Source organism: Montipora foliosa, chromosome 6 (assembly GCF_036669935.1).
Source record: "Montipora foliosa isolate CH-2021 chromosome 6, ASM3666993v2, whole genome shotgun sequence".
NCBI classification, from domain to species: Eukaryota; Metazoa; Cnidaria; class Anthozoa; order Scleractinia; family Acroporidae; genus Montipora; species Montipora foliosa.
In genome coordinates, this window is record NC_090874.1 from 69,428,759 (window position 1) to 69,446,258 (window position 17,500).

Sequence of the window (17,500 nt, forward strand, 5' to 3'; positions counted from 1 at the left end):
CGGTTTGGCCCCCCCTCTAGGCCATGTTCCGAGTTCACGTCAGCCTTCTCGTTTTTTCAAAAAAAGGGCAGTCGAAGTGCGAAGTCTTTGTGATGGTAATAATTTCTATTTTACATATGAATGAAAACCTAATTTTCATAAGAAAACAAGCTCGCACTTGAGACTCCACTTTGAAGAGGTAGGGCGACGAACTCGGAAAATGGCCAAAAAATAAACCCTCGCAAAACAAAGTTAGTTATAACTTGGCCAATTACTTTTTGTTATACTTAAGTAAAGTACGATCGTCCACAGGTGAGTGTAGTCCTGAGAAGGGACCTGTTTGACGATGACATTGACTGACGTTTCGACAACCCTGAGCGGGAAGTCCATCTTCAGAGTCACTCGAGTCACTTGACCTCTGAAGATGAACTTCCGCCCAGGTTGTCGAAAAACGTCAGTCAATGTCATCTCAAAACAGTCCTTCTCAGGACCTACACTCACCCGGACGCTCGTACTTTAACTTAATTATAACATGACTCCTGGGTTACAAACCATTTACGATATTACCTTTTGTTTTTTAACAATCTTTTTGTTCCTCAGGACGGTTTCTACCGGCAAGCCAAAGCCTTTCGCGCTATAAACGTTTGCATTTGGTTATCTCGCAGACCATTCAATACGTGAGCTTTTAACTGGAAACACAGATGTATGGAAAAGGGGAAAAAAAAAAAAAAAAAGTAGCGGCAGTTCTAGGTTTGATTTATGGTTCGACGTTTCAAATCCCGAGTTTCAGTTCTGATGACGGGGGTGACTAAGGTTTTGATTTTCAATTTTTCTTCCATTGCGCAGTGTTCAGAATAGAAATATTGACGCACCGCCAAACCAAAGGCATCGCTATTTCTTCTCGGTGACAATGTCTTAGATGATAAATTGTTTTTTGCATTTACACTTTTCCTGGTCTCTTTTGAATGCAGCTAGTCTATAGCACTTTAATTTGTCTTTTGGCGAAAGACATGAGCCCCGATTCAACAAGGCCTATAAATTTTGTATCACTCCACGCGAAAGAAACCATGGCGAAAAATCACGCATACCTTGTTTGAACATTATATTCTCTACCTTTCTCAAATCGCATTAATACTCTTGTTTACTTCCCAAAATGTTGCATAATCATTGTTTTTTTATTTCTCTTGGGACAATGAAGAACTTGAAAACAATGCCTAGTACAATTTGGGGTGGTCGGTAAAACAAGATGTTGTATTATGGGATTTTGAGAAAGTATAAAGTAGGATGGGAGCACGGTTCAAGCAGTTCTTGAGCTAAATGGAGCCACGTCCGATTGACTGAGTTTTGGTCGGGAAAATTTTTAACGAAGTGCTTACCATTACCATGGAAACGAGACACAACGGTTTCGCGTATTTTTATTCCTTTCTCGTCCTGGGAATTTACCAAGTTGAGGTAGAAACACCCCCCCCCCCCCCCCAAAAAAGAGATTTTAACAAAAAAAGCCGGAAAAATCCATAAAAGTATGTTAGTTTCTTTGAGCAACAGATTCAATTATAGAAGTGGAATTCCAGTTTTACATGTAGAAGGTTGCCGTGCAAAAGTTTGCTGATAGAAGACGAAAGACTTACGAACCTTAGCCAAGTGTCCGATCGATCAAGAAACGTTACCGTAGAAGTATCCGTTAGGATCCCAAATGACATTCAAGACCAAAGATCAATTGATAGCAGACGGTCTCTTTTCTTTTTTTTTTTTTGTGCGTTCGCGAAGCTGGACTAGTACGGGAAAAGAGAAAAAGAACATCTGCGCATGGGTCCAAAACTCACTTTGATCCAACCGCTCTGTCCACAACCTTGAGACGGCACCTCTTCAAGCCGCAATGCCCCATGACTGCGACTTGAGCCCGCTTTGTACCGCGCATTCGACCCTTTAACAGTAGTAATTCCCCTGTTGTTAACTGAGCCCACACAGCATGAATTAGCACGTGAGGAATTCAAGTCCGCTAAGTAACATATCCGCGCATGCTCAACGGAGTGAGTTTTCGAACCTATGGCAGGGGTACTCTTGTCCCGTGCTCGTCAGCCAAGAGAACACAGAATATAACAAACCTCTGCTACGCAGGGAAGGGGTCATACGGAAGGGGTACAGAAACTGTGCTACGTTGGTGGGCCAAGTGTTTTGCAACATGAAAATTTTGGTTTTGTCAAACGAGTTGGTACGATCGAATTTCCACTGTTGGAAAGACACTGATTGGCTGACGTTTTGGAATGTTAGCCATTCAATCTTTGCACGGTGGGTAATGGGCCACTTTCAAAAAAATACATAATCAGTTTTGTTTGTTTAGAATAATCACTCCTAGTTTTCTCGCATGTGACTGACTGGAGGTTTGTTGGTAAACATCCATGTCATTTTTTTTTTTTGCTTTTATTTATGCATCCGAATGTGGTCCATCGTTTGTTTGTTTGTTTTTTTTTCTTTTGCTACATGTGCTACATGGGGATGGTGTCGTTGTTTTTTGGGTGGGGGGAGACGGCTGTTTATGTTGTTGACTTACTTCAATACCTGATTACATTTGTGGGGGGTCATTAGGGTCTCTTAATGTCCTTCTCCTCTGTTGATCATATATAAAAGACCTGAAATGCTTCTTTTTTCTTTTGTGGGAAGGGGGAAAAGAGAGGAGAGGAGACTGGAAATGAGGTAGATCATGACACTGTTCTTATCATTTTATCCTTTCCCCGCTTGAATCAATCGTTGTGTTCACAGTAGTTCCTACAATCTCTGAAACCTTTCTTTGTTCAGGAAACGGCCGCCTCAGTTTTTGCTCCGCCGTCCAAGTTTAACAATTTAGTTTTCAACTTCCAGAATTTAAAGCTATAAAACGAGATAGAGTACTGAATTTAGCACACAGATGGTTCACAGTGCAAAGTAGCTTCTACATTGCAAGTTAACAGATGTGGGGTAGTTTTTCCATGAGGTCATGTGCAAGTCGGGCGAACTGAGTAATCGAAGCTTGTCATAAAGGTGGGGGGGGTAATGGGCCAAATCGGAGAGTAATACCCCAAATCAAATGTAATATTTCTCCGATTTTGTCATTATATATAGTGTTTGTCAAACCGATACAAATCTGATGGAAAGATAGAAAAAGAAGCACTTACTAAGTTGTTTCCATCAAAAAGAATTCTTCATTCTCGTCCGAAGCTTTGTTTTAATCGTTTGGTTCCTTTTGCATAATTTTAAGTTCAGTATTTGGCGAACAGTCGAATCAAACCTGGTGCATTGTTTGAAACCCCCTTAGTACTTTTAACGCAGAATTCACTTCCGACAGTTTTTTTCTCGCATTTTAGGTTGATTTCTGTAAATAAGTGTGTTGATTAAAGAGCGTTCCACAGGACCGACCGTAGGAGTATGGCTTTGCAGAATTGAGTACTTTTGATATCGCTTCTGAAATTGTTAGGGTAAGGGGAATCAGGCCCATAAAGGGTCTCTTGTGCTTTAGGTGACGCTGACTCATCGGTTTCAATGGAGGGAGGCATAGAAGTCTCGGATTCATTGATTCTGTGTCGTCCAGAGGATTGTTCCTCTGACGGGTTGTAAGTGATAGAGTTGAGAACGGATTGTCTCCCATAGCCATCTCTATTGTGGGGTAAGGTGAATTGTCATAATTCAGAGACTCGTCACAGAGTCTGGTGTCTGAGCAAGAGTCATCTCTGGTGTTCGCTAGGTTCAGTGTTTCTTGGTTTATGACCCTGACTTTACCGGTGTTACCTTGGCTTGAATCTAAAGGTTGTCTTTCGGTGGTTTCAGTCATCAACGAAGCACAAGAATCTTGTTCTGTGAAGGTAATAATAACCGATCTCATTAACATACTTCTTTTTCACAAGTATTGATGGGATACACTGACTGTAGCAAGGCGTTTTCGTGGTGCAAACGCAACGGGAATGCCAATGCCGCAAGCAGGCATGATTCACCTCGCAAGTGACCAAAAGAGATCAAAAGAAACCTTGGCGTTAACCTCTAACTGGTTTCTCAAAAATAAGCGTGAATCTTTGGCTGTAAACTTTGAATTGCTCAGGAATCACAGTTTTCTTGATTTTAATTTTTGTTTTCGTTCTTGCTTAGTCCACACGACAAAATTATTTATTGTTATTAAATTTGTGGATAGAGTTGAGAACGGATTGTCTCCCATAGCCATCTCTATTGTGGGGTAAGGTGAATTGTCATAATTCAGAGACTCGTCACAGAGTCTGGTGTCTGAGCCAGCCATCTTAATAGTTGAGTCTTGTCTGGTGTCGCTAGGTTCTGTTTTCCTTACTTTATCTGGAATCTTCCTTTAGTTTTGAAAGCAATGTTGTCATGACTTTGGATCGAAGCAATCTTACCTTCTATGCTAGTGCCGGGTTCCAAACTGCACCATCCTGACCTGGATTCAGATGACGAGCTTTTCTTCCTCAACGTACTTAAAATACGCCGCATATCTGGGCGGAACTCTTCCGGCTCCAGACATTTTTAATGATGTTTGTTATCTTCATTGCCATCTCCTTTCCGAATTTTTCAACTGGAATACTCTGAAACAAATTCCGCGCAAAATTATTCAGCCAAACCTACCAGCTGGCCCCTCTACAAAGTTTTGGGAAAAGGTTAGGGTTAGAAAAAATTATTAGGGTTAAAAAAAATTATGGCCTAAATATTCTTAAAACTTCAGGAAGGCAGACGTACAAGAAACCGTAAAATGATTGAGAAGTGGTACGTACGCAAGCGCTGGAATATCGCGATCGAGAAATAGAATAACAAGAAAAGGCTACACTAGCCTTCACTCTGTCCGGTGTTTGTTTATCCAACTTTTGCTCTAAAATTTAATTTCCTCGTCAGGGGCTACTTACAGTACTTCTCAGTTTTCTTTTAATGTCAAAGTAAAGTCTCTCTCTAAGCTTTCCAAGCGCATCATTAACTCAGTAGACGCACAGCTAAAAACATCATGCAATTCTTTCATATTAAACTATCTTCAGGAAAAACCTCATGTCATTATTGCAGATTGAATTCAAAATTTTTTTTAATGAAAACACACATTCACATTGCTTTGTTTTAATACGCCACATTCAAACGTCAAAGCCGATTGTGATTGGCAAATCAGAAATGGTTAAACGCATCACAAAAGATGCTTTTGGATGAAAAAGGGTGAAAGCCACCGCTTTCGATCAATCGAAGAAAGGACTGCTTGGACAATTGATGTGGGTCGTGCAGTTGCAGAAAATTGTCCTTGATAGTTTGTCTTCTTTTCTTTCTTTCTTTGAACCAATGGAGATTTGTTTTGGTCTTACTCGTAATTGATAGTCATTGATATTCTAAGACTCGGAAAAGTTGAAAAGAAAGCGTAATTGTTGAGGCCGGCCCAAAAAGAACTACCCAAGAAGCAGAGAACGTGTCTCTATGTAGTCATGGTTTATGCCCGTGCTTTTGAATTAAATAGAATTTCCCAGCCATGTTATAATCCACCGTGATTTATGCATGCATGCATGCATGCATGCATGCATGCATACATACATACATACATACATACATACATACATACATACTACATACTTTATTTGTCATGTAGGTCAATAAATCGCCGCTAAAAAGCTGATGTGGCCTCATGCTTAGTGCGCTCGACTCCGGAGCCAATGGTCCGGGTTCGGGGCCTGGCCGGGGACATTGTGTTGTGTTCTTGGGCAAGACACTTTACTCCCACGGTGCCTCTCTCCACCCAGGTGTATAAATGGGTACCGGTGAATTTAATGCTGGGGGTAACCCTGCGATGGACTGGCATCCCATCCAGGAGAGGAGAAATACTCCTAGTCCGCTTCATGCTACAGAAACCGGATAAGCGCCGGCCTGATAGGCCTTCTAGGCTCGTAAGCAGACTTTACCTTACATACATACATACTTTATTTGTCATGTAGGTCAATAAATAGTAGCTAAAAGCTGATGTGGACCTACGAACTAAAGTGTATCTACAAAATTTAAACAAATAACGTTAACAAACTTATGAATTATTCACAATGAATAAGAAAGAACACTGTACACAATACCCAGTAAGATAGTCAACAGTTAATTGACTATAGTGTTAAAAATAAATAAAATAATGAAAATAACATCAATATAGTGTAATTTTCAATGTCTTTGTTTATTCCCTGCATGCCCTTAAATGTTCATTTATTTTATCCTAAAATGTCAGATTTTGCTTTAAGAGCAGATTTAAAAGATGAGAGAATGAGAGAAAGAAGATCGAAGGAAGTCACTTTTAGGGCGTTGCACGTATAGTTTCAGGCTGTCCCTGAGATTTCTCAACCGGGAGTGTTTAGTAAATAGAGAGTTCATCCCAGCCGGAGCTCTATTGTAAAGTGCCTGATAAGATGAGGTTGCTGTGATGGCATTTGCAAGAATTTGACTTTCTCTCCGTTAGCGGTACCGGTAATTCGGAAAAATAATATACCATTTACTTACTGATCATTTAATTCTCGGCGTCAACATTTTACGTACCGGAATACTTGGTTTGACGCCAGACATCTTGATATCAAAACACTTTTATCTCTCTCAATACCCGCATACACGGTTTTTCCACTTAAAACTTCAATGAGGCACAAGCCTAGAGAAAAAAGTAATATATACTTTTAAGAAAGCCTCTGCAAAGAATAAATTGTTTCTGGAAAGTGAATGGCATCTTATGGAGAGAACTACACGGTCCACGAACATCGGAAATAGACCAGTTCACGCTGTTGACTGCATCATGGGTTATCAGGACAACATGGCGGGAAATTCAAAGCAAAATAAACTTTACATGACGCAACTTCATAGACTTTCGCGTTCCTAAACGAAGTATTTAAATAAGTTCAAGTTCACGACTGAGATGACTGGACTTGGTAGCTATTCTTGGCAATTCCTTTTTTGTGACCATCCATTCTCTGTAATTTGTGTCTTTGGAATTACAGAAATGTGTCGTAGAAACTTTCTTTAACAAAACAATTTCTTCAATAGCCATTCTCTCCAACTTTATTCTGCGGTACCTTTGAGCACATATCTTCTATTTTGGAAAATAAAAATACCCAAATTGCGTATCATGAATACTTCTCATCGTTTTGAACTTCCTTACAAACCTTTGAATTTCTCTTCATCTAGCCCTGATTACCCATGATGCACTCAAGAGCGTGAACTCATCTATTTCGATATGTTAAAATTCAGTCCTAAACAAAGGCATATCATCTCGACGCTCTGGAGAATAAACTCACAGAAATCCTTTTATTTATTCCCCAGAGCCTCGAGATGATGCGTTTTGTTTAGGACTGAATTTTAATGTAAATGTAAATGTGCGCTTAGTTGACCACTCCCTACAAGGGCTTTTCAGGATCAACCGGTTCAACGGGATCGGACCGAATGCATGTGAAGGCGCCCATGGCTGCCGCCATACGATCCATGTGTGATTTCGGAGCACCGCAAACCCAGCCAGATGTAATTGACTGGGAGTCGATTTTGAGGAGGGAGAAAAACCGGAGCACCCGGAGAAAAACCCTCGGAGTCAGGTTGAGATCGACTGAAACTCAGCCAACATACGACCCGAGGCCAGAGTTGAACCTGGATCACAGAGATGGGAGGCACTTTTTATGACCACCAAACCACTCTGACTCCCCAATTAGTAACTGACATTTAGGCCTTCCCTATTAGTGCCCCAGCGCCACAAGACTTGACGCTAAATAAAGCAGTTAATATTATACACAATGTATGGTCCCAGCGAAACAGTTAGTTTTGTTTTCCCGAGGGTCCTGATTTTTCACGAGCAGAAGTCGAGGGAAAACAAAACTAACTAGTCTCCCGCGGGACCAGAAATTAAGTGCTTTGTGATATATTTAGACTTTTCCTTCAACAATCGCAGCAAAACATCCGGAGCGGGCAACAACTGAGGAATTGTATCCCGACCGGGATATTTTGAATTTGATCAGGGGCACGTGAGCAAGAATCAACCAATCACAGTGCTCGTTTTTTCGAGTGAAAGTCTAGGTATATAACAGCATGAGTTGATTTCAATGTATAGTGCTAAAGGCTTAGTCCAGCAGAACTATCCGAGAACGGAGTATGAGCTCTCGTCCCCGAGCCCGGAGGCCAGAATGCATTATTATTTGGAACCTGACAACTATATGAGTCATCTGAATGCCTCGTAAGGTAACAAGCGCTTTTGTCCCTCGCCCTCCCCCTGCCCTAACCCCTCCTCCCACACACACACACCAGTTAAATCCTGTTTAAGCCAGAATTTTTCAGGCTAGCTTTCCTTTCGCTACTGCTTAACTGACATTTATGCCTGCTGTAATAAAAAATCTCAACAAGTTGCAAATATTTGTTAGCCCACCAAAGCTGTGGACATCCGCTTTCTTCGAGTAGTGACCTCCAGTGCTGATTACTTCTGGCGCCATGTAGCGGTAGGAGCCAATTGCAGTTTTGGTGTGCCCTGTGCCCTCAGTGGCTCGCGCAAGTCCAAAATCACCAAGTTTTAAGACTTTGTGATCCTCTGATAGCTACAAAACAATTTCAGATCTTAAGGTCACATCAGAATTTGAAGTGGAGGTTAAAAGGTAAGGGGCATGGGCTCTCAGGTTGGGTAAAACGCATTAGTTCACGGTCTTTGTGGCCCATTCCTCTAGAGGCTGAGAAAGATGCTGCAACAGATACAGTTCTTTCTCAACTGTATACGTGATCGGACATTTGATTGGGTTTCCCCAGCAGGATCTTGTGTGAGATTGTGTTTATATACTTTCATTTTAAAGGGTCTGCTGATGGGGTAATTGCCCTCTTTAACAACCCACGTGCACTGGGGAGTTTGAGCAAGGACAGCGGCAATGTCAAAGAAAACGTCACTCCAAAAAGAAAACTTATCGCTAACGTAAGTATTGTCGCACGTGCAGCACGACTATTTTCCTTTTTTAACCAATAATATTGTTACTTTGTGACATTCTCGTTCCCGTAGCCGTCGTCGTTGCTAACGGAGCGTAAAGCATGCGACGCTTTTTAGGGGCGCCCAACGGAGGTGTTCGCAAAACAGGTGTTCCGCAGGGGGATGTATCTGCTTGGTAGAAAAAGAAGTACTGGGAAATTGCTGGGGAAAAGATTGTTGTTGTGCTGGCAAATTGTTTTCAATCTGCTGGCGGATGCGTCTCCCCCTGGAAGAAAGTTATTTTTTTGAAGTTAATGTACCCCATTTTCCATCCCCACTGAAGGGTAAATCCAAGAGCTTTTGCCACGCTCATTTTGGCGCAGGGTGCATTAAATTGTTGTTTTTATGCTTGGTGGCTGGGAAACACCCGGCCCTGCTGGCAAACGGAATTACTCTTTCTGCTGGGAGTGCAGAACAGATAAAAATTTCCCCGTAGATGGAGAAATTGTTCCAAATAGGCGAATTTTTGGCTCATTTTATGGCCATGATATATTTTGATAAATTTTTGAAAAAAATAGCTCGTTGGGTGCCCCTGGTTTTTAAGACGCGAACGGCAAACACGTTTCTCCAATAGAGGGTGCTTAGTTACCACGTGGGAGGCACTGCTGTCCTGGCTTACGAAACGTGTTCTTCCGGTTGCCATCCCCGATTTAAAAACTCCGCGTGATGAAGCTACCTTTTAAAAATCTAACTCCCTTTGAAGGCAAAAGAGGAAATTGGCAAAAAGTAACTTCACTGAAGTTTACTGGCGCGTAATGATAAAAAATGTTCATATAAAGGTACTCACAAAGATGTTCTCAGGTTTTACGTCTCTGTGCATAATATCGAGGGAATGAAGGTGATCGATGGCCGAGCCAATATCCTCAATAAATCTGACGGTGAAGATCTTTCCTTGTCCACCGTGCTCCTTTAGGTAATCCTTCAGATTTCCTCCAGCCATAAACTCCATCACAATTGAAAGTTCATTCTTCTTGGAAATGTAGATCGAGATCACCTCCACAATTCTGGGATGGTTTGCTTGTCTAGAATGACAGGCCAAAACAGTCATTTGTTTAACCTTTTTCTGGATACGGAATTCACGGCAAGGATTTTATGCTTAAGACTGTTACTCTTGGGAAAACAACTTTTTATCGAGCAGCTTACCTCGTAATTTTGCCTCAAAACCGCAAGGTGAACGAACAATTGCCTGGTGTAGCATACACTACAACCGATTTTCGGGTTATTTGCATGGTGCTGCAATCGCTGCGGGGAGTGAAAATCTGCTTTATTTTACACAACGCTGTGAGGAATATTTCAAAAGTTGCATTGTTTCGTTACTATCTATCGGTGTCGCCAAGGATTTGTGGCACTTGACTCGGTAAAAACTTTGGTGCTAACGAAATTTCGCTACACCTTCAGTTGAGGAACTGTTGCAAGAGAAACTGCCTAGTATACCATTTCTAGATGTTTGAGGGGAAAGATTCTCAGTTGAAGAAGCTCTTTTGAGTTGTAAAAATAGTATGTCTGCATATTTTTTTAAATTTTACATTTGCTAATATTTAACTCAAAACAGTCGCCTCCCATGTAGCTACTAAACTCTTTTCAAAAGCACCTTGCACGCAGAGTAAGTAGGTAAAATGGTTCCTTAAAATAACTGGAAGGAAATGAATAAGATTTCAATCTTTAATGTTATATAGAGGAGAAACTGAACGAACTTTAGCATTTCGACTTCTCTCTCGAAGTTCTCAATGTGCTTGCTGTCAGCTTCTTTATCTTTCAAAATTTTAACAGCTACTGGCCGGCCGCCCTTCTTTGCCTGATATACGTAACCGAAACTTCCTTCACCAACTCGCTCAAAGTAGCCGGCATCTAACTCGCTTCGGAACTTGTGACTGATACGCGTCAACTGCTCAAGTCCTGTCATGTCTTTTTTCTGTTACAACAAAAGCAACGGTAGGCCCGTTTCAAACGTCGAACTTTACACTTGCCGAATCTAATGAAAATGAACGGAAACAATAGATTTGTCTCATTTGCTTTAGATTCGGCACATGAAAAGTTCGACGTTTGAAACGGGCCTAAGAGAGATAAGAAATCATATTTAAAGTTTCAACGCCTCTGATGAGTGATTAGAGGGCTTGCTCATGCTTAATGCAAAATCATGGATCGTGCAAGGAACACAATACCGCAACATTTTTTCCCCGCAAAACTCTTGCAGAAGCCGTCCTAAAAATACATAATACTGAAATCTGATGGGCCGCATTTCATCACAGGTCGAGACTTCGATCTGGATTAGGAACTTTTGATAAGACTAAATAAATAATAATGAACTTTCTTTAAGTGTCAAGTGTATTTAGCGCTGGGTTACTAATTGGTTTTTAGGAGCGGGTGGAGGGGGGGGGGGGAAGGGGGGAGGGGACCGGAGTACCCGGGAAAAAAAACTTCTCGGAGCAGAGTAGAGAACAAACAAATTCAACCAACATGTGACGCCACGTCTGGGAATCGAACCCAAGCCACATTGGTGGGAGGCGAGTTTTCTTACCACTGCGCCCATCTCCCTAAGGCTTGAATACTTAGTTGGGAGTTAAGAACATCACAGCGGACGCAAGCGTCAAGTGGATCCATATACTAAGTGTCTTTTTGACAAAATGTAACCGCATGCAAGCATACTTTTCATCAGCTTTTTGAAAGTCAGGACAAATAACAGTGCAAATTAAAGAGGTTGAGTATCATGCTACGAAAATATAAGCACTCACATCTATGGCATCTATACCATATCTGGATTTGAGCTCGTGATTTTCTTTCATTATAGCAGTAGCGAGTTTCAGTATGGAATCTTCGTTACTCCAAGCAACCAAACGGCTTTTTTCATAAACTTTCCTCTTGTTGGCGACTTCGTCTCCATTTACATTCACCAGGTGAGAAGCGATGTTTCTCTCGTCTGGAGATGAAGCTTGATCCGCATAACAAATAGCTTCGTCAGTTCCACCTGGTATGAAGAAATGTATCTCAAATATCGACCATAGATTCGAATCTAGTTATTCTGTTTTGTTACGCTGGTCCTTGCTTACACAGTTACGTTCAGGACAACGACTTGTCACCCTTTCGAGGCAATTGTTGTTTGAAAGGTTAAATGATCTCTTATTTGTTCTTTGAACGAGGCCAATGTAAGTGATCTCAGTTACAAACACTGACAAGTTTTTTTGTTTGTTTGCGTTTTTCACTTGCGCATGCGTAAATGCCCCAATACTCCAATGATATGTAAAATTACTTCTAACATATTATCGTAAAACCATTAAGATTATTGTCACCATCAAAAACCTTTATCAAGCTACAACAAAAGAAAGATTTAAGTTCACTTTTTAATGATATGAGTCGACAGCTTCATTAATATTAGCCAAAGGTTATGACATCAACCTGTCAAAATTCTAACAAGATTGTGACTCGTTGTGTTATATTGTTGAGATACCTGAGAGGCCTACGATGGGTTGCCAGGACCACTGATGCCCTAATGCCGGAAAGACACCAACAATCGGTAACAAAAGATAAAGAGCATTCTTACCCTTAAGACGAATTAATGCAAATGTCTCCCTCTGGATCTCTTTTAGCTTTTCAAGGTTGTACTTTTCTGAGTCGACAATACGGATTTCCAAAGAGCTGTTTCTTCGCATAAAAGAATTGGCAAGCAAGGCAACCTTGGCATACTTGCTTATTGAAATCTTGCATTTCAGTAAGATTTTCTTCTTTTCATTTTCTGATAGAGTAGGCGACGCATCCACTTCCTTCCACTTCTGAATTTCTCTCTTCACACCATGATAATGGAACAAGGTTGTAACTTTTGTCTCCGAGTCGGGACTTGTTATTAGCTTCAAAAGTGGAATATAAAATGTAGGGATAATATTTGTACAAAACGAGGTTTTGCAAATGGCCGGCAACATTTTGTTTATGGCGTGTTTCTACGAAACTAAGGTGTAATTCTGTCCAAGGTTGAGATAACATTTTTTTAAAGCTATACAATACAAGTACTCAGTTAGAGATTTGAGAAACGTTTTGGCCTTTTTCCACTTCGATATCCAAAATCCACACCGTAAAATCAGAAGAAAAAACAACTAAACGAAAGACTAAATAGTTTTGTATTGGAATCAGATTGAATTCTTGGAATTTGTACGCATGCGAATTTTTTTGTCTTTCGCTGGTGCCTGTAATGTAAATGAGGTAAGAACACTAATATTTACCGGTACCAAGAGAGAGCCCTATTTCGATGAAAATTCTTTGAAATATATCTATAATTCGGTATCATACTGCGTGGCTATTTCAAGGACGACCGCGTGATCTTGATGGGCCGTTTGTGTGAAAGTGGACCAAGAGGTCATGGGAACAAAGGTTAGCAGTCAGCAGTTAGCAATCTACAAAAAATTTGAAATAATTAGCACAATCGCCTTGGTTAAGATGCTTTTTAGAGTGAAACAAAAAACACCAATATGGGGGGCTATGCAAAAAGGCCCATGCATTATTCCCTTTCAACTGGAGCCTATAACCATCAACGTACAAGCTTCCATACTGGGTCCAAGTCGAGGCAATTTTAAATTGAATACAAAAATTTGGTTTTATCAACGGAGTTGATAATGTAAATTGGCCACCGTACAGAGATTCTAAAAGCTGACGTTTCGAGCGTTAGCCCTTCGTCAGAGCGAAATTGAGTTTGGCATCACACGAGTGGCCATTCTCAATCTCACTGGTAGTAATTGAAAGATCCGGTTTCACGGGAAAATCGATCTAAAAATAACTCGGTCTCTATGTTTGGTCAATGTCGATTCCGTGCCACAAATATATCAAAGTTGTACGCAACTCGTTACGTGCTCCTGCGTGCAATTTAAGTTTTAAAACATCCGTGCATATATTGATCCACTGGGGACAGTTTGTTCCTCTCTCTGGCTTGAAAAGAACACCAGACTGCCGATTCTTCCACCTCACAGCAGTGACGACCAGCTGTTTTGCCATGGGCTCGTCACATTTCTATTTATATAATTCTTTGCTAGGGTCTGGGAGTGGAAGTGAGGATGAGGGCTTCCGGTGGCAAGTTATTTCTGACGTGTGCACAATATTGAAATGCATGAATCGAAAGGTCTATAAATATGGACGTCATTTATCCTGTATCCACTCTACATCCGTTCACCACTACTTGTTGTTATGACAGACAACTTCTCTGCCCAGGCAAAATGAATATTACGAGACTCCACGAACACAAGCACAGGGAGCGGTCCTTAAGATACAAAAATATGGTTTACCTTAAGAAGATGGTCACGTCTTCCCTTCATTGCATCTAGAGTTTTTTGCACTTTCTCCTCTGAGTAAATACCTGTGGAGATTTATCGAGACATGCTTTTATTTTTGTTGGATATACCATTTAACCAGGTGGTATTTATTAAGTATGGGTTACCGAAGTTAGCGATGTTTTCCTAAATTGGATTTGTTTGGTGTGGTGTTTGCCTTTGGTTAACTTTGTTTAGTAACCGCGTTTTTATTAAGCTTGAGTTGTGATTCCTCTACAGATACTTGCAACAACTATCTCAAACGACTAAGGATTTTGTATGCAAAATATGGGTCAGAAAACTTGGATTAGCTTTCCACATCAATGTCATAAATTTAAGGTATCCATTTTTTCCCCTTGAGCTTTTACTGCTTTGATCTCAATTAAAGGTCTCATTGATTATAACAAAAATCACCATGATGTCAAAGAAAAACATCCTATTTTCCACTTTAGTATCTTAACGATACATAGAAAAAGATGCTTGAAATGTGCTTACTGAAAGAGTCAGTTAGGAACATGTCTTTGATGGCATCGCGAGAGATAAGTTCAAAATACTCGTCTGGTGACAAAGCATTCGTAACAGTGGTGGTATGAATGATTATCTCTGATGCATTTTGCTCTAATGCAAGCTGCTGCTGAAGATATTGGTCTCGCTGAATTCTAAGGTAAGACCTCAAATAGACCTTGAAAGATAAAAGATAGGAAAATCTCTTTGTTATAAAGTAACTTCCGCTGAACGCATTGCCCGCATTGCCACTCAGTCAGTCAGCCTGCGCATATTGCCACTACATAAATTTCCCTGGAGAAAACGTGTTCCTTGACTAAGAGTACTGTAGTGTAATTTAGCTATTAATTATATATATATAAATGTGATTATCATATATAGAACGCCTCTTGCAATTACAAGACAAATGACTTGGCATGAGTGAGCTTGGTTTTAGTCAATACTCGCGCAATAATGGACAAAATGAGTGAAAATATCAGAGAGTGAACCTGCTGTTCACTCCTTCGAAACGCCTTTCTTTTTCTTGCAAGATAGAGCAGGGGCAATCAACGACCAATTTGTTGTAAAATGTATTATTATACCCCAGTTAATGAAAACAAATGTTATGAAGGCATTTTCAGGTGTTTTTCAGTGTTGCTGGAAAAACATTATCTGTTCCTTTTTCCCAGCAAGACACACAAGAAATTTCCCAGCCAGCTAGATAAAATTGGTTGGTTTCCCAGCCAGCTGATCAAATTTATTTCCCAGCCAGGAATTCCGCGCGCTTTCAAATCCCTCGATCCGAGACGACCGAATAAAAGCGACACAACCGAGACAACACAGGTTTTTTCCGCAAGCGCAATCACTCTGACCAGCCGTCGTATGTTTGTGACTACTCTCTGGGAGAGGGAAGGGGTTCTTTTTTGTTTTTTTTTTAGTCGTCCTCAGTCTTCAGAGTTTCTACAGCCAGCTCGGGTTGAAATGCTAGAAAAAGTCAGTAATTCCCAGGCAAAACCTCTGTCAATAACAAAATTTCCCAGCCAGCTCATCGAAACACCTGTATTTTTGCCAGCCAGCAAGATTCCTCTGGGGAACAGATAATGTGAGGAACAGATTCGTTGGGTGCCCCTGATAGAGTTAGGATGAAATGGCAAGGGATGTTGAAGTAGGAATACGTCTATAAAGCTTTTTCCACGTGCACCTTTGATCAAGGGTAGGGGAGTTCGCGCCTTACGAACAGCCCATAAATCGATATTTAGAGTATCTTTCCAGATTTCAATCAGAGAGCTAATGGCGCAAATGAACCCATTGCACCTGTGGCCGGAACGGAAAATACCCTTTCGCTGATCACATGGCTTTTTTGGACAGCTTTTTGCAATACTTTTGATTTGGTGACAAAGTAGCAAGGGTTTTAAGCCAGTCATGCACATGGCGTGAAATTCGGACGATGAAATAATATTTCAGGCTTAAAAATAACTTCTCCTGAGTCTGAAAGGTGGGCATCAACAAGAAATCAATACCTCTCCTGGCTTTATTTCGTCTTGAATAGTCCCCGTGCTCAACAACTGAACGAATTCCCACGGTCTTGCAGTAACCTTGAGTGTGAGAAGACTTCCATTCTCCTCTAAACCGGACGTTTCACAGGTCAAGAAATTGTAATGCGTCATCTGTTGATTATGTAAAATATGAGAGAAAAGCGAGGGCTCAAAAATCATACTGTAACGCACACAAATAGAAACGTTTAACAGGAGATGGCAATGGGGTAATAATATTTCCCAAAGTAGAGGTTGAAGATGATCGGTAATTATCCTAAACGTACCTCTGAGAAACTCATTTTTATCCTCAATTACAATTTTCGTGGAGGATACACTTTGTTTTTCCTACAGCTGCCTGTTTTCCTTTGTCGTCAAACAATTTGCCGAAGCAAAAAACACCAAAGGCAACGTGAGAGGGACATAGTCGAATCTATATTTAGCGGCCCTCTGTTGACGGTCGCCCATGCATTACAAACCCTTTTAAGCTCCCGATTTCGCTTCCAAAATTTACTTTCAATTTGACCTCTATAAACGGTAACCCTACTTAACATGTGACCTGAGCACTTCGTCAACCGGAGAACACGACGGTCTAATTTCTCTTTGATGCTCCACCAAAACCACGAGAGATTGAAACATGAAAGACGCATTAGAAGGCTAAGGCCCTGGAAAAGGCCTTTGCCTCCTTAAAAAGGACTTGCTCAACCAGTGGTCTAGGGACATGACTGTAGTGTTCTACAAGGGCTCATACCCCAAGTAAAAGAAGGGTGTTACTAAACACAGGAACGGAACGGAAGGGAACGGAATATACCGGAATAGGCCGGAATGAGGCGGAATGAGGCGGAATGACACCGGAATGAGACGGAATGAACAAGAATGGTACCGGAATATACCGAAACGAACCGGAATGACACCGGAATGACACCGGAATGAGGCGGAATGACACACAAATAAAGCGGAACATACCAGAATAAACCGGAATATGCCGGAACAAGGCCCAATGACTGGAATAAAACCAAATGACACCGGAATGAGACGGAATAAACAAGAATGGTACCGGAATATATCGGAACGAGGCGGAATGACAAAATAATGACAGAATAAAGCAGAAGGACACCAGAATCAAGCTGATTAGCGTGGACCGGAATGACAAGGAACAAAAAGTAATTTTTATCATTCTAGACTGTGAATGAATAAGTGTTGCAAAATAGAGAGACTGACAAAAAAAAAGTTTACATTAAAGGTGAAGTAACAAGGCTTGC

At 40.9% G+C, this 17,500-nt stretch overlaps 1 pseudogene; it reads right to left on the reverse strand.

Moving 5' to 3' along the window:
- Window positions 1–4,137: 4,137 nt before the first annotated feature.
- LOC138006210 (uncharacterized) overlaps window positions 4,138–17,500 on the reverse strand; it is a 35,796-nt pseudogene continuing 22,433 nt past the window's right edge.